The following is a 12,443-nucleotide window of genomic DNA, read 5'->3' on the forward strand; positions in this document are numbered from 1 at the left end:
TCCTCTCCATGAGGTCCCACCCACCCATCCTGCTCCTGGGCTAGAAATCCCCACTTGTCCTTGTTGCATTGTGAGTTGAGCCCACCTCTACACGGAGATCTCTTTTCCACTATCGTCATGGTTCCTGAGTGAAATCTGTCTTTACCACCTTAACTACTGTCTGGCTCTGGTTTTCTTGGACCACAGGAAGGAGCCCCAATGGGACAAGAAGCAAATGAAGGCACTGTGGGAGAGTGAGGAGCCAGTGACATCCAAGGGTTCGACAATTCATCACGATGGAGAGTTGTCAAGTGAGGGGCAGGACACAAAGCCATCAGGAATGATAGGTGAGGTGTGTGTGGTGGGGAAGAATGAATGATGAGGGACTGAGGGACCAAAAATGATGTTTCAGGGGTCTGGCGTTTATGGTAAGATACAAAACATGACCACAGAGGTGGGTATCTGATGGGGAAAGAACAGGACAGTGCAGGTGAAGGAGGCTGGGCACCTGCGTGGACATTGAAATCCACGGGAGTTGACAAGAACAGCCAGAATAAGGGGCAGCAGCTGGATCTTCGGTGGTGCTAGGAAAACAGTAAGATGTTTAGGAGCTGCAGAAACAAGCAGGAGGAGACCGTTTCCTTCACCAGACATGAATTTGAGAGAGAGGACTTCTTAAAAGAGTTCATAAAGGCAAGAGGGAATAAGAACATCGCACACTCAGGCAACAAAGCTTTTTAGAAGCCAGAGTTTATTTCTACTTAAGCAATACTCATGGAACTTTCAGAAGGCTAAAAGGCTCCAAGGTATCCAGGTTTAATGTAGTCTTATAGCTGGGTGACGGCCATTGCTACTTCCCTGTCGGAATCCTCAGCACGACTCTGGGCAGTGCCACACTCCCTTCCTTCTTCTAGTCCCAGGGTGGTGTATTCCTGGGAGTTGTGGCGTAATTCGTACAAGGCTATCCCTCCAGTAATGATAACAAAAACAATGCCAGAAACCGTCATTGTCATCGAGACAATGGAAGGAAACTGATCAGAGAACAAAGCCACCACTGCAATTTCAAGAAGCAAAATTATCAATCCAGTGTAGAACAAACAGAAGCGTTTGGAACATCTACGCGAAAACCCTTGTTGTGTTATTCTGGAAAACCAGGTCCTCAGACGATGAGCTTGAGTTGCTGGAATCATGATGATCTTATCTGCAGGAGGATGCGTAGGAAAAAGTTAAAGTTAGATTTTTTTTTTTTTAAAGGGTTGACCAGAAACCCTTCTCCACATTAGGCATGACAGTGCTCGTGATCAAGTTTTTAATTATGTTCGTATGAGTTATCAAGTGTCCTGATGGTGGCAAATAACTAGTTTCTGAACAATCTGGGAGTGAACTTCCAAAGATTGCCAGAAAATCCAGGAGGAGAGCTAATACATATACAAGTATTTATTTATTTGTTTGTTTGAGAGAGAGAGAGCAGAAGGGAGGGACAGAGGGAGAGAGAGAATCTCAAGCAGACTCCTTGCTGAGCACAGAGCCCAACGCAGGGCTCCATCTCACGACCCTGAGATCACAACCGGAGCCAAAACCAAGAATTGGATGCCCAACTGACTGTACCACCAATATAAAAATATTTTTAATTTCCTTTAACTATTTCTTCCTATAACCTTCATGAAGCCATCTATCACAAACTGCTGGATCATTTCCAGAAAGACCACAACTGCATTGGGTACACCAGGTAGTCTTGAGGTTTGCTAGTAAACAGTTAAAGACCCAGAATATACATTACATTTTAAGGGAAAAGCAATAGTATTTGGTGGCATGTTGAAGATTGCTGTACTAATTCAGGTACCCATGAAACGGAACACAAAGCAAGAGCTTTGTTTAACCGAGACTCGGAGGTAACAGAATACACGCTGAAATCAACATGCGCTTCAGACAAAGCGGAAGGGGGAGCTTTGCACTCCAGCGCAGCGTCCTGTTCTCACCTCCTCTGCCACTGGGAGGAACTGGGAGCAGGGTTGGACGCGCAAGAGGGAAGAAAGCTTGCAGGTGTTTTCCACGGATGCTCTTGTCCTGGTCTGAGTGAACTGAAAGGGGTTTCTCGAGTTCACCAAACTTCAAAGGGTCCCCTTGTGAGGGGCAGAGTTAAGGACAGAGCCATGAGGAAACCCGGCCTTGGTTGGAACACAAGCAGTGGGGAGGATGCAGAGGGAGAGGGAGACGCAGGCTTCCCGTAGAGCAGGGAGCCCGATGGGGGCTCGATCCCAGGACCCTGGGATCATGACCTGAGCCGAAGGCAGACGCTTAACGACTGAGCCACCCAGGCGCCCCAGATGTCTCTTATTCTTAACAAAAAATGGAAGAATTAATGGATTGCCAGCTCAGTAAGAATAACTGGATAGAAAATCATTATGTGATCTTTGCATGTAACCTTGACGAAGTTCACAGAACTCAGTGACGCAGCTCTAACCAGACTCTTTCTATTCCTCTATTTTGATGTATGTGAATAGGACTGCTTTAGTTTCTATGAAAAACATACCTGACCTCACCTGGTAGCAACAACAACAAAAAATTTTTATGGTTTCCGAACACAGCACAAGTTATATTTTTAAAAAAATGTGGTTTCCTTTACCTGATTAAATGAATCTTCTTAACCACAAACAGCAACCTCCTCCCTAGTGAAACGCCAAACGCAGTTCTTAGTGTGTCTCTTACAGGGGATAGGATCTGATTGGGTAACTGGCATTTTACCCATGAGCTTGGCTTTCTGCCTATTTATCCAATCATAGAAGATGCCGAGGGGCTGAGAAAACTCTTTCCAGGAGAGGTTGGTGGGACGCTGTTAAGCGGTACTTACGGATCTGGGTGAAAAGCCAGGAAATCCTGATGGTTTCCCCCTGGCTCTTGATGGTGGGGTTTTCATTTGGCTTCAGCTGATGATGGTTTGGTCAAGAGGAGGGAGGCCTCCTCCTTGGCTCCCACCCACTTTACACCCGTGTTTCCCAAGTCCCTTGTTGAAAGCACAGTTCACCGGGTGCTTCACGGGGGCTCCGGCAGCGGGACCCGGAGAATAGACTTTCCCCAGTACCCAGGGCTTCCTGATCTATCAGCAAAGACGGGAAACGCTGCTTAAAATCACTCACTCTCTGCTGCTTTCTTCGGAGCTTCGTGGAGGTAGAAACGAGGGACAAGACTGCACCAATTCATAGCATACAGTCGATGGCTTTGGGCCATATATATACACGTATCAGTGAAAGCATCAGCACAAATAACATAAAAACCCCATCCATCACTCTCAGAAGTGTCCTTGTGCCCCTTTGTAATCTACTCTTCTCTCTCCTCTATACCCAGGCAACCACTAATCCGCTTTTTGTTATCGCAGTTTAGTCTATTTATATATGGCATCATGCAGTACTGTATTCTGTCTCTTCTTTCATTGAGGAAAATTATTTTCATATTCTTCCATTTGTTTTGAGTATCAGTGGTTTGTTCTTTTTTATGTGGTATCCCCATACTGGGGATTCCAGTTTATTCCCTCACGGACGGATAGGTAGGCTTTTGGTTTGGGACCATTACAAGTAATTAAGACACAGTTAAGGAGCGATGGCTTTTCTTTTTTCATTAGAAGAGAAATTTCATTAACAAAAACTTGAAACATATAAAGAGTAAAAAAGGAGGGACTTGAAAAACTCTATACACGTGGGGAAAAGTCAGAAAATACATGCTATGTTTACGAAGAGAGATGTTCAGGGGCTGTTGGGTGGGGCTTGTGGACTGCTGTGTGCTGGTGTGCTAAATCCTCATTTTCATGGAGGGGCACAAATGTCCACTGAGGGAGAGGGAAGGACTCCTTCAAAAGTTGGGGCAGGGGCGCCTGGGTGGCTCAGTCGTTAAGCGTCTGCCTTCAGCTCAGGTCATGATCCCAGGGTCCTGGGATCGAGCCCCTCATCCAGCTCCCTGCTCAGCGGGAAGCCTGCTTCTCCCTCCCCTACTCCCCCTGCTTGTGTTCCCTCTCTCGCTGTGTCTCTCTCTCTGTCAAATAAATAAATAAAATCTTTAAAAAAATAAAAAGTTGGGACAGCTACAGCTTTCAGAGGGTGTGGCCTCTGAGGTTGGTGATTGTGATTATGAAGGAAGCCAGTCCACCTTTTTGTGTGGTTTGCTCCATGACGTGTGCCTCTGAGGATTCAAATGCACAGGTGGAAAGTTTGGTGGCACCAGGCTCATCTATTACCAGGCCTGCAGATGTAGAAGGAAGCAAAGGTTGGGGTTATCTCCCATGTTGTTCTGGGAGGGGCGAGAAGAAAGTCAAGGCACCGTGAGAAAGTAAGGACAGCATGGCATCAGAGAGTTGGGAGAATTGTCAGGCGAGGGTACAAGAGAAAGTTAAGGAGGACAGTAGGAGACTGTGTGGTGGGAGAATGGGGCTCAGACGTGAGGTTTTAGGGTATCACAGTAGCTGTGAGGAAGGTATAGGGCCCGCCCATGGAAGTGGGGAACGGATATCAGAGATAAGATGAGGACGTTGCAGGTGAGGAGGGCCGTGAGCCGGGCATCTGTGATTTTGCGGGGGCCATGGTGCTGAAGTCTGCGGGAGGTGATGCGGAGAGCCAGCGCGAGAAGCAGCAGCTGGGTCTTCAGTGCCAGTAGGAAGAAGGCAGAAAGTTTGGGAGACATAGCAACTGGGAGCAAAGTGGCTGGCTAGATGACTTGAACTTGAGAACCACAAGGACTCCCGCAGGGGGATCTCCTCTAGGCAATAGGGAACAAGAAGATTACAAAAGCCAGGAAACAAGGGTTTAAAAAGCCAAATTTTATTTGTATGTAAAAACCAATGTTCACAAGACTTAAAATCAAAGTTTCAACGGTCCAAAGAAAGCAGGTTGGTATACAGGTACTCCCGGGTGCTGGCTGTCGGTCGCTCGGTCACTAACGGCTCTGTACCCCCTCGGATACTGTCCCCAATTCCTGCTTCTAGTCTTCGCATTGCGATGCTCTGTGAGATTTGGCTCACTGCACATGGAGCTAACACCAGTTAGGACAAAAATGCCTGTGGTCACCAATATTATTATTCCAACAGAGAAAGCCATATGGTCAGAGGACTTGTGCACAAGGACAACTATTCCCAGGGTCCCAGTCAGCAGCCCTATGAGGTAATGATCTCATGTATTCACAGCAAGATATGCACTGGGTTCTTCCAGCTGCCTTCTTAGGAGCCTGGTCCTCTGATTATAAACTTGCACCTGCTGCAACATTATGATTTTTCTTTTTTGCTACAATGGTGAAGAGAAGACACAGAAGTATTACAAGTCAGAAATATCAGAAGGTTGAACAGAAACTGTTGTTCTTTGCTGAAGACATTGTCAGAGTTGCGCCTGAGTTAGCCATCAAAACTGTTTTCACCCTCTCCAGTGTCCTGACGCCTTAGCTCACAGGGCTGGCTTGTAGGAAGAGGGAAGCTTCCCCGCCAAGGAGACTTTCAGAAGGTCAGCATTAATCATGGGAAGTTTTTTTTTTTTTAAGATTTTATTCATTTATTTGACAGAGAGAGAGACAACAAGGGAGGGAACATAAGCAGGGAGAGTGGGAGAGGGAGAAGCAGGCTTCCTGCGGGTCAGGGAGCCCGATGTGGGTCTCGATCCCAGGACCCTGGGACCATGACCTGAGCCGAAGGCAGATGCTTAACGACTGAGCCACCCAGGCGCCCATAGATTTTTGCATTTTAGATACAAGTGATCAAATTCAAGGTGAAAGGGTGGCTCGGGTGGTTGAGCATCCAATTTCGGGTTTCAGCTCGGGTCATGATCTCATAGTGGTGAGCCCCGTATGGCTCCATGCTCAGTGCAGAGTCTGCTTGAGATTCTCTCTCCCACTCCCTCTGCCCCTCCCCCTGCTCGTGCACGTGCTAAATAAATACATAAAATCTTTTTAAAAATAAGATGAGGTGTGCCTGGGTGGCTCAGTCGTTAAGCGTCTGCCTTCGGCTCAGGTCATGGTCCCAGGGTCCTGGGATCGAGCCCCACATCGGGCTCCCTGCTCAGCGGGAAGCCTGCTTCTTGCTCTGCCTACTTGTGCTCTCTATCTCTGTTAAATAAAATAAAATAAAATCAATCAATCAATCAATCAATCAATCTTAAAAAAATAAGATGAAAGGTTAATTTAAGAGGAAGGACTGGAAGGGAACTTTGGACAGTTGCCTGAGGAACTGTGTGTTTTCTGTGAGTAGGGAACTCACTGCCAAGTGTAACAAGCAAGAAACTTAGGTCTAAACATACTTATTTGCTCTCTCAGTTCTCGTTCTGGTCCATCACCTACAACAATTGTCTTCAAACTGGGGCACATAGTCCCCGGGGACTTTCTGGGTATCACATAGGCGTGAGAACTTTAAGGGAATAGTTTCCAGGTCCTCAACTTCTATAGGTGCTTTGTTTTATTTGTTTTTGTTTTAAGTTCATTTATTTTTAGTAATCACTACACCCAACGTGGGGCTCAAACTCACAACCCTGGGATCAAGGGTCACACACTCGCCCCGACTGAGCCAGCCAGCAGCAATGCCCAACAACCTGCAAAGTGTCCCCTTTCAAAATTGCCCTTCTCCCATTTAAGGGAAGAAAAGCATTGTACAGAGGTTTGGGTTTTGTTTGTTTTTTTGTTAAACCTTCAGGACAGAAAACCTAGGAAAAGTTCAAAATACATGATACCTGTGCTAAGAAAATGAAGGACTAGTGACTGGTAATCTTGTTAAATTGGTCCGGCGTTTGCCAATTTTTGCTTTCAACACTTCCTCGCCCTCAAATAGAAGAATGAATAGTTTGGTAAAAATAATTCAGTGGTGCCTCACTGTAATAATTGTGCATATTTGAGCAACTCTGAACAAAGCCAAAGAATTGAGCTACGTTGCTAGAAGCCTTTTTCCATTTCCATCCAGCAATGTAAGGTTTCTCTGCACTTAAATCTGTGAAAAAGAAACATAGCAAGCCAAAGGAGGCTGAACCGCATCTCCTTGTAAGCATAAGGAACAGTCATTCGTGGAACTACGCACAAGGGAAAAGACCCAACTCACTGAGAGAGGCGCTAATAACTACAAATCACAAAAACTGAAATCTTATCAACACACATAATATACACCATTCGATCCATTGTATGCTAGTAATTGTAATTGTGTCTTAGACCAGAGTTAATACTTAGAGCTTTAGGGTCGCAGAAAATTAAAATTTACACTGATACATACTGACATATTTTCACGGCAGAATGGTCTGATAAGGGGATCAATCAGAGTTACACATAAAAATGGTACATTAGGGGCACCTGAACTGGCTCAGTTGGTGGATCATGTGACTCTTGATCTCACCTGGTCCAAGAGGCAGCTTTACAGTTAAAAAAAAAAAGCGTATATGTAAATGGTCAGATACCATTTAAGATGAAATGATTTTAGATGAAAAGAAAACATATCTCTGTTTCTTTTATATGAATTAGGCTCGATTGGATAATTGCAATAACACGGATTCTCATGAGGAGCAATTTTCATGCATCAGATCAGTTTTGTTTTTTTTTTATTTAAGATTTTATTTATTTGCGAGAGAGACAATGAAAGAGAGCCAGCATGAGAGGGAGGAGGGTCAGAGGGAGAAGCAGACTCCCCGCTGAGCAGGGAGCCTGATGTGGGACTCGATCCCGGGGCTCCAGGATCATGACCTGAGCCGAAGGCAGTCGCTTAACCAACTGAGCCACCCAGTCACCCCAGTTTTTTTTTCTTTAACACAATAGTGTAAATGCCTTGATCCTACAGATTTGGAAGAAACTAACAAGGAGAGACTGGGGCCAAATGCATATGGTAAGTAGTTCACCTGAATGTCCTAGGAAAAAATTAGTAATAAAAAGAGGAAATAAAAGATGTTTCACTTAGGTTGGCTGTTTCATTTGGTTTCACCTGCAGAGAATTTGATAAAGATGTTACCAAGTGTAGGCAACTTTTAGTTGCCACATAAACTTTGTACCCGTGTTTCCCAGTGCTTCCTTAGCATAGGAATCACCTGACCTCTTGAGGGGATTTTTTTTTTTTTTAAGATTTATTTATTTATTTTAGAGATAGAAAGAGAGCACGAGCAGGGGGAGAGGCAGGGGGGAGGGGAATGGGGAGAGAGGGAGGGAGAGGGAAAGGGAGAGAATCCTAAGCAGACACACTGCTGAGTGCTGAGCCCAAAGCGGGGCTGGATCTCATGACCCTGATACCATGACCTGAGTTGAAACCAAGAGTCGGAGGCTTAACTGGCTGAGAAACTCAGGCGCCCCATCCTGACCTCTTGTTAAAGGGCCATCAGATGCCAATTCCAAGCAAGAAGGTCTGCAGCGGGACCAGGAATGTGTACTTTTTAGAAGTGCCATCCCCCACTCCCAAAGATTTCTTTACATTTTCTTCATGGTTTTAATGACACACATTTAAGGGACTCAAGTGAAGGAGTGCTGGTATTTAATAAAGTTATTACAAAATAACTTGGAAAATATAGACGGGAAGAAAAAAATACTTATGCACAGGAAAAAATGTAAGAAATATATCAAATATTAAAATATTAACTGTGGGGGCGCCTGGGTGGCTCAGTCGTTAAGCGTCTGCCTTCGGATCAGGTCATGATCCCAGGGTCCTAGGATCGAGCCCTGAATCGGGCTCCCTGGTCAGTAGGAAGCCTGCTTCTCCCTCTCCCAATCCCCCTGCTTGCGTTCCCTCTCTCGCTGTGTCTCTGTCAAATAAATAAGTAAAATCTTAAAAAAAAAAAAATTAAATAATTATATAATTAAATAATAATTAAATAATTAAATAAATAAAATATTAACTGTGTTTATCTTTGGGAGACAGTATTATTTACAGATTCACAGGCAAAAGGGTTCAGAGCACATTAAAAATATCTCAGGGTGGCGTTCCCATTTCAGAGATAGAAAAAACAAGCACAGAAGTATATTTATGGTCATTTCAAAACAGAATACCTCAAGAAAACATGAAGACCAACCACAGAGCGGGAGAAAATATTTGCAAAACATACATCTGATAAAGGACAATTATCAAAAATATACAAAGAACTCTTAAAACTCACCAGGAAAACAACCTGATTAAAAAATGGGCCAAAGATCCTAATAAGACACCTTGCCAAACAAGATACACTGATGGCAAACAAGCCTATTTCACATCTTATGTCATAAGGAAAATGCAAACTAAAACGAGGAGATAGTACTACACCAATATGAGAATGGCCAAAATCCGGAACATGGACAACACCAAACGCTGATGAGGATGTGGAGCAAAGGGGCCTCTCGTTTACCACTGGTGAAGGCAAATGGTGCAGCCACTTTGGAAGACGGTTTGATGGTTTCTTATAAAACTAAACTAGTTCTCTTACTATATGATAAAGCAATTGTGCTCCTGGGTATTTATTCAAAGGAGTTGAAAACTTATGTCCACACAAAAAGCCAGCACCTGGCTGTCTTAGTTGGTGGAGCATGCAACTCTTGATCTCGGGGTTGAGTTCGAGCCCCACATTGGGTGGGGAGCTTATTTAAAAATAAAAATCTTTTTTTAAAAAAAGAATAAAAACAACCTGAATTCCCCAGCCAGAGATAACCATTATTAGCATTGTGTGGCTATTTTCCAGTCTTTTGATGCCTTAGAGACTTTAAGATAGAATTCGAAGGAGATTGTGTATACAGTAACTTTTTTTGTCCCATTAATAATAAACAGCAAACATCCCACCATGTTTATTAACTTAAATATTTAATTTACTTTTATTTATTTATATTCCTTAATTTTTTTTTTTAAAGATTTTATTTGACAGAGAAAGGCACAGTGAGAGAGGGAACCCAAGCAGGGGGAGTGGGAGAGGGAGAAGCAGGCTCCCCACCGAGCAGGGAGCCCGATGTGGGGCTCGATCCCAGGACCCTGAGATCATGACCTGAGCCGAAGGCAGACGCTTAACGACTGAGCCACCCAGGTGCCCCCTTAATTTTTTTTTAAATAGGCTCCATGCCCAACGTGGGGCTTGAACTCACGACCCTAAGATCAAGATCGCACGCTCCACTGACTGAGCCAGCCAGGTGCCCCTAAATATTTAGTCTAAATACTTCTTTACTCATGTGTTTAGATATTTCTGTCATTTGTAATGATTGCATAGTTTTTCAGTGAATTGATCTGTGTTTGTTAAGCACTGTGTATGCGTCAGGCACTGTTTTAAGTGCGGATTAAGTCTGTACTTAACTGTTATGTCAGCTTCAGGGGTACACCTTAGTGAGCTCACAATTCTACACACGAAGTTATGCGCATTGGGAGAACTGTCGTTACCATCTGCCACCATACAGGATTAGGGTGTTACGGACTCTATTCCCTATACTGTACTTTTCATCCCCGATTTATTTTATAGCTGGAAGTCTGTACTTCTTAATCCCCTTCATCTATTTTGCCTATCCCTGCCCCCCAATTTTTCCACATCCATCTTGTTAGTGTCTTTTGGGTTAGAGCCATCCTAGTGGTGTGAAGCCGTATCTCATGGTTTTGATTTGCATTTCCCTGATGATGAATGATGTTCATCAATTTTTCCTGTGCTTGTTGGCTATTTGTAAATCTTCTTTGGGCAAATGTCCATTCAGATCCTTTGCTCATTTTAAAAATTGGATTGCCTTGGGGGCGCCTGGGAGGCTCAGTCGGTTAAGCGTCTCCCTTCGGCTCAGGTCATGATCCCGGAGTCCTGGGATTGAGCCCCTCATCGGGGTCCCTCTCCCTCTCCCCACCGCTAGTGCTCTGGCTCTAATAAATAAATAAAATCTAAAAAATAAACAAAAAACATCTAAATAGTTGCCATTTTCTAAGCCCATCATCCCAAAATAATCACCATAACTCAGATTTTATTTGTGGTCCATCATCACATGCGTTAATTCCTTTAAAACCCAAGGACTGATGAGGGCCTCTGATCATTCATAAAGTCCTATGGGGAATCTTGATGCTGTGCGTATTAACACAGGGAAAACAGTAGCAATTTTTTTTTAAGCAGGCTCCATGCCAGTGTGGAGCCCAATGTGGGGCTTGAGCTCAAGGCCTGAGCTCAGATGATGAGCTCAGATCAAGAGTTGGACACTTCGGGGCGCCTGGGTGGCTCAGATGGTTAAGCATCTGCCTTCGGCTTAGGTCATGATCCCAGGGTCCTGGGATCGAGCTCCACATCGGGCTCCCTGCTCCACAGGAAGCCTGCTTCTCCCTCCTCTACTCCCCCTGCTTGTGTTCCCTCTCTCGCTGTCTCTCTGTCATTAAAAAAAAAAAAAAAAAAAAAAGAGTTGGACACTTGACTGCACCACTTGGGTGACCCGCAAACAGTAGCAATTTAAGGAGAAAGAAATGTAGGTAGTGCAGAGCCTTTAAATATCTAATAAAATGGCCAAAGACTTCTCTGCTATTTAAACCCTTAACACATGTGACAGGGCGCCTGGGAGGCTCAGTCGGTTAAGTGTCTGACTCATGGGTTGGCTCAGGTCATGATCTCAGGGTCGTGGGATCCAGTCCTGCACTGGGCTCCACGCTCAGTGCGGAATCTGCTTGAGATTCTCTCTCCCTCTCCTTTTACCCCTCCCCCCAGCTCACACTCTTCCTCTAAAAAATAAATCGAAAAAAACAAAACAAAAACAAAAACATCAGCCACTTACCTCTTGAACCCCAAAAGCGTGATCCGCCATAGCAGAGATTTCCTGTACCAGACCCCTGACAGCTCGCGGCCCTATCAGTTAGCTGGGATCATGCCTAAGCCTTAGAAACCTGGTAGAATGACTTGTGCCTTTTCCTTGCGATTCCGAGTTTTCACCCGTTCCCCAACTGAGGAAGTTTCAGTAAATCTGCCATTTCCACTGTAGAGAATTTAGGAGTGAAACCTGATGCGCAAAGGACAGGAAGGTAAACAGCTGCTCCACGTTCAACCAGGACCAAGCCACAGACCAAAGAATCACTTGGGTGTCGCAAAATCTTTATTTGGCTAGAGGCTGGGATGAAAACACCACACACAGCTATCCCCCCCACCCTGAAATTAGGTCCCGTAGAGAGAGGACTAGCATGATGATGTACAGGAGTTTGCCTCTGGAAAACAGCACTTAAGTCTCTGTCTCTGAAGCCAGTCTGGCCACATCCCCACACCTCGTTTCTGTGGGAAACCCGGTTACACTCATCCTCGACATTAAACGCACACTCGAGTATTTTAGAGGCTCTCGTGATTTAAAAAGTTAACATTACCATCTAAAAAGCAAAAGCTTTGGCTCCTTGGACTTGGAGGAGGACCACCTGACGCCTGACTTGTTTCCGAGCCACGTGATCCTGGGCAGCACATTTCCCCGGCCACTAGCATAGTGCGTCCATCGCTCGCCGCCAGGGACGTGGACCCCCACTCCCACCCAGGGAGAGGCTGGGTCATTCACCGCTTCAGAACATCCAAAATGTACACAGTCTA

The sequence above is a fragment of the Mirounga leonina genome, unplaced genomic scaffold (assembly GCF_011800145.1).
Source record: "Mirounga leonina isolate KUSES-001 unplaced genomic scaffold, KU_Mleo_1.0 Mir_175, whole genome shotgun sequence".
In the NCBI taxonomy this organism is placed as follows: Eukaryota; Metazoa; Chordata; class Mammalia; order Carnivora; family Phocidae; genus Mirounga; species Mirounga leonina.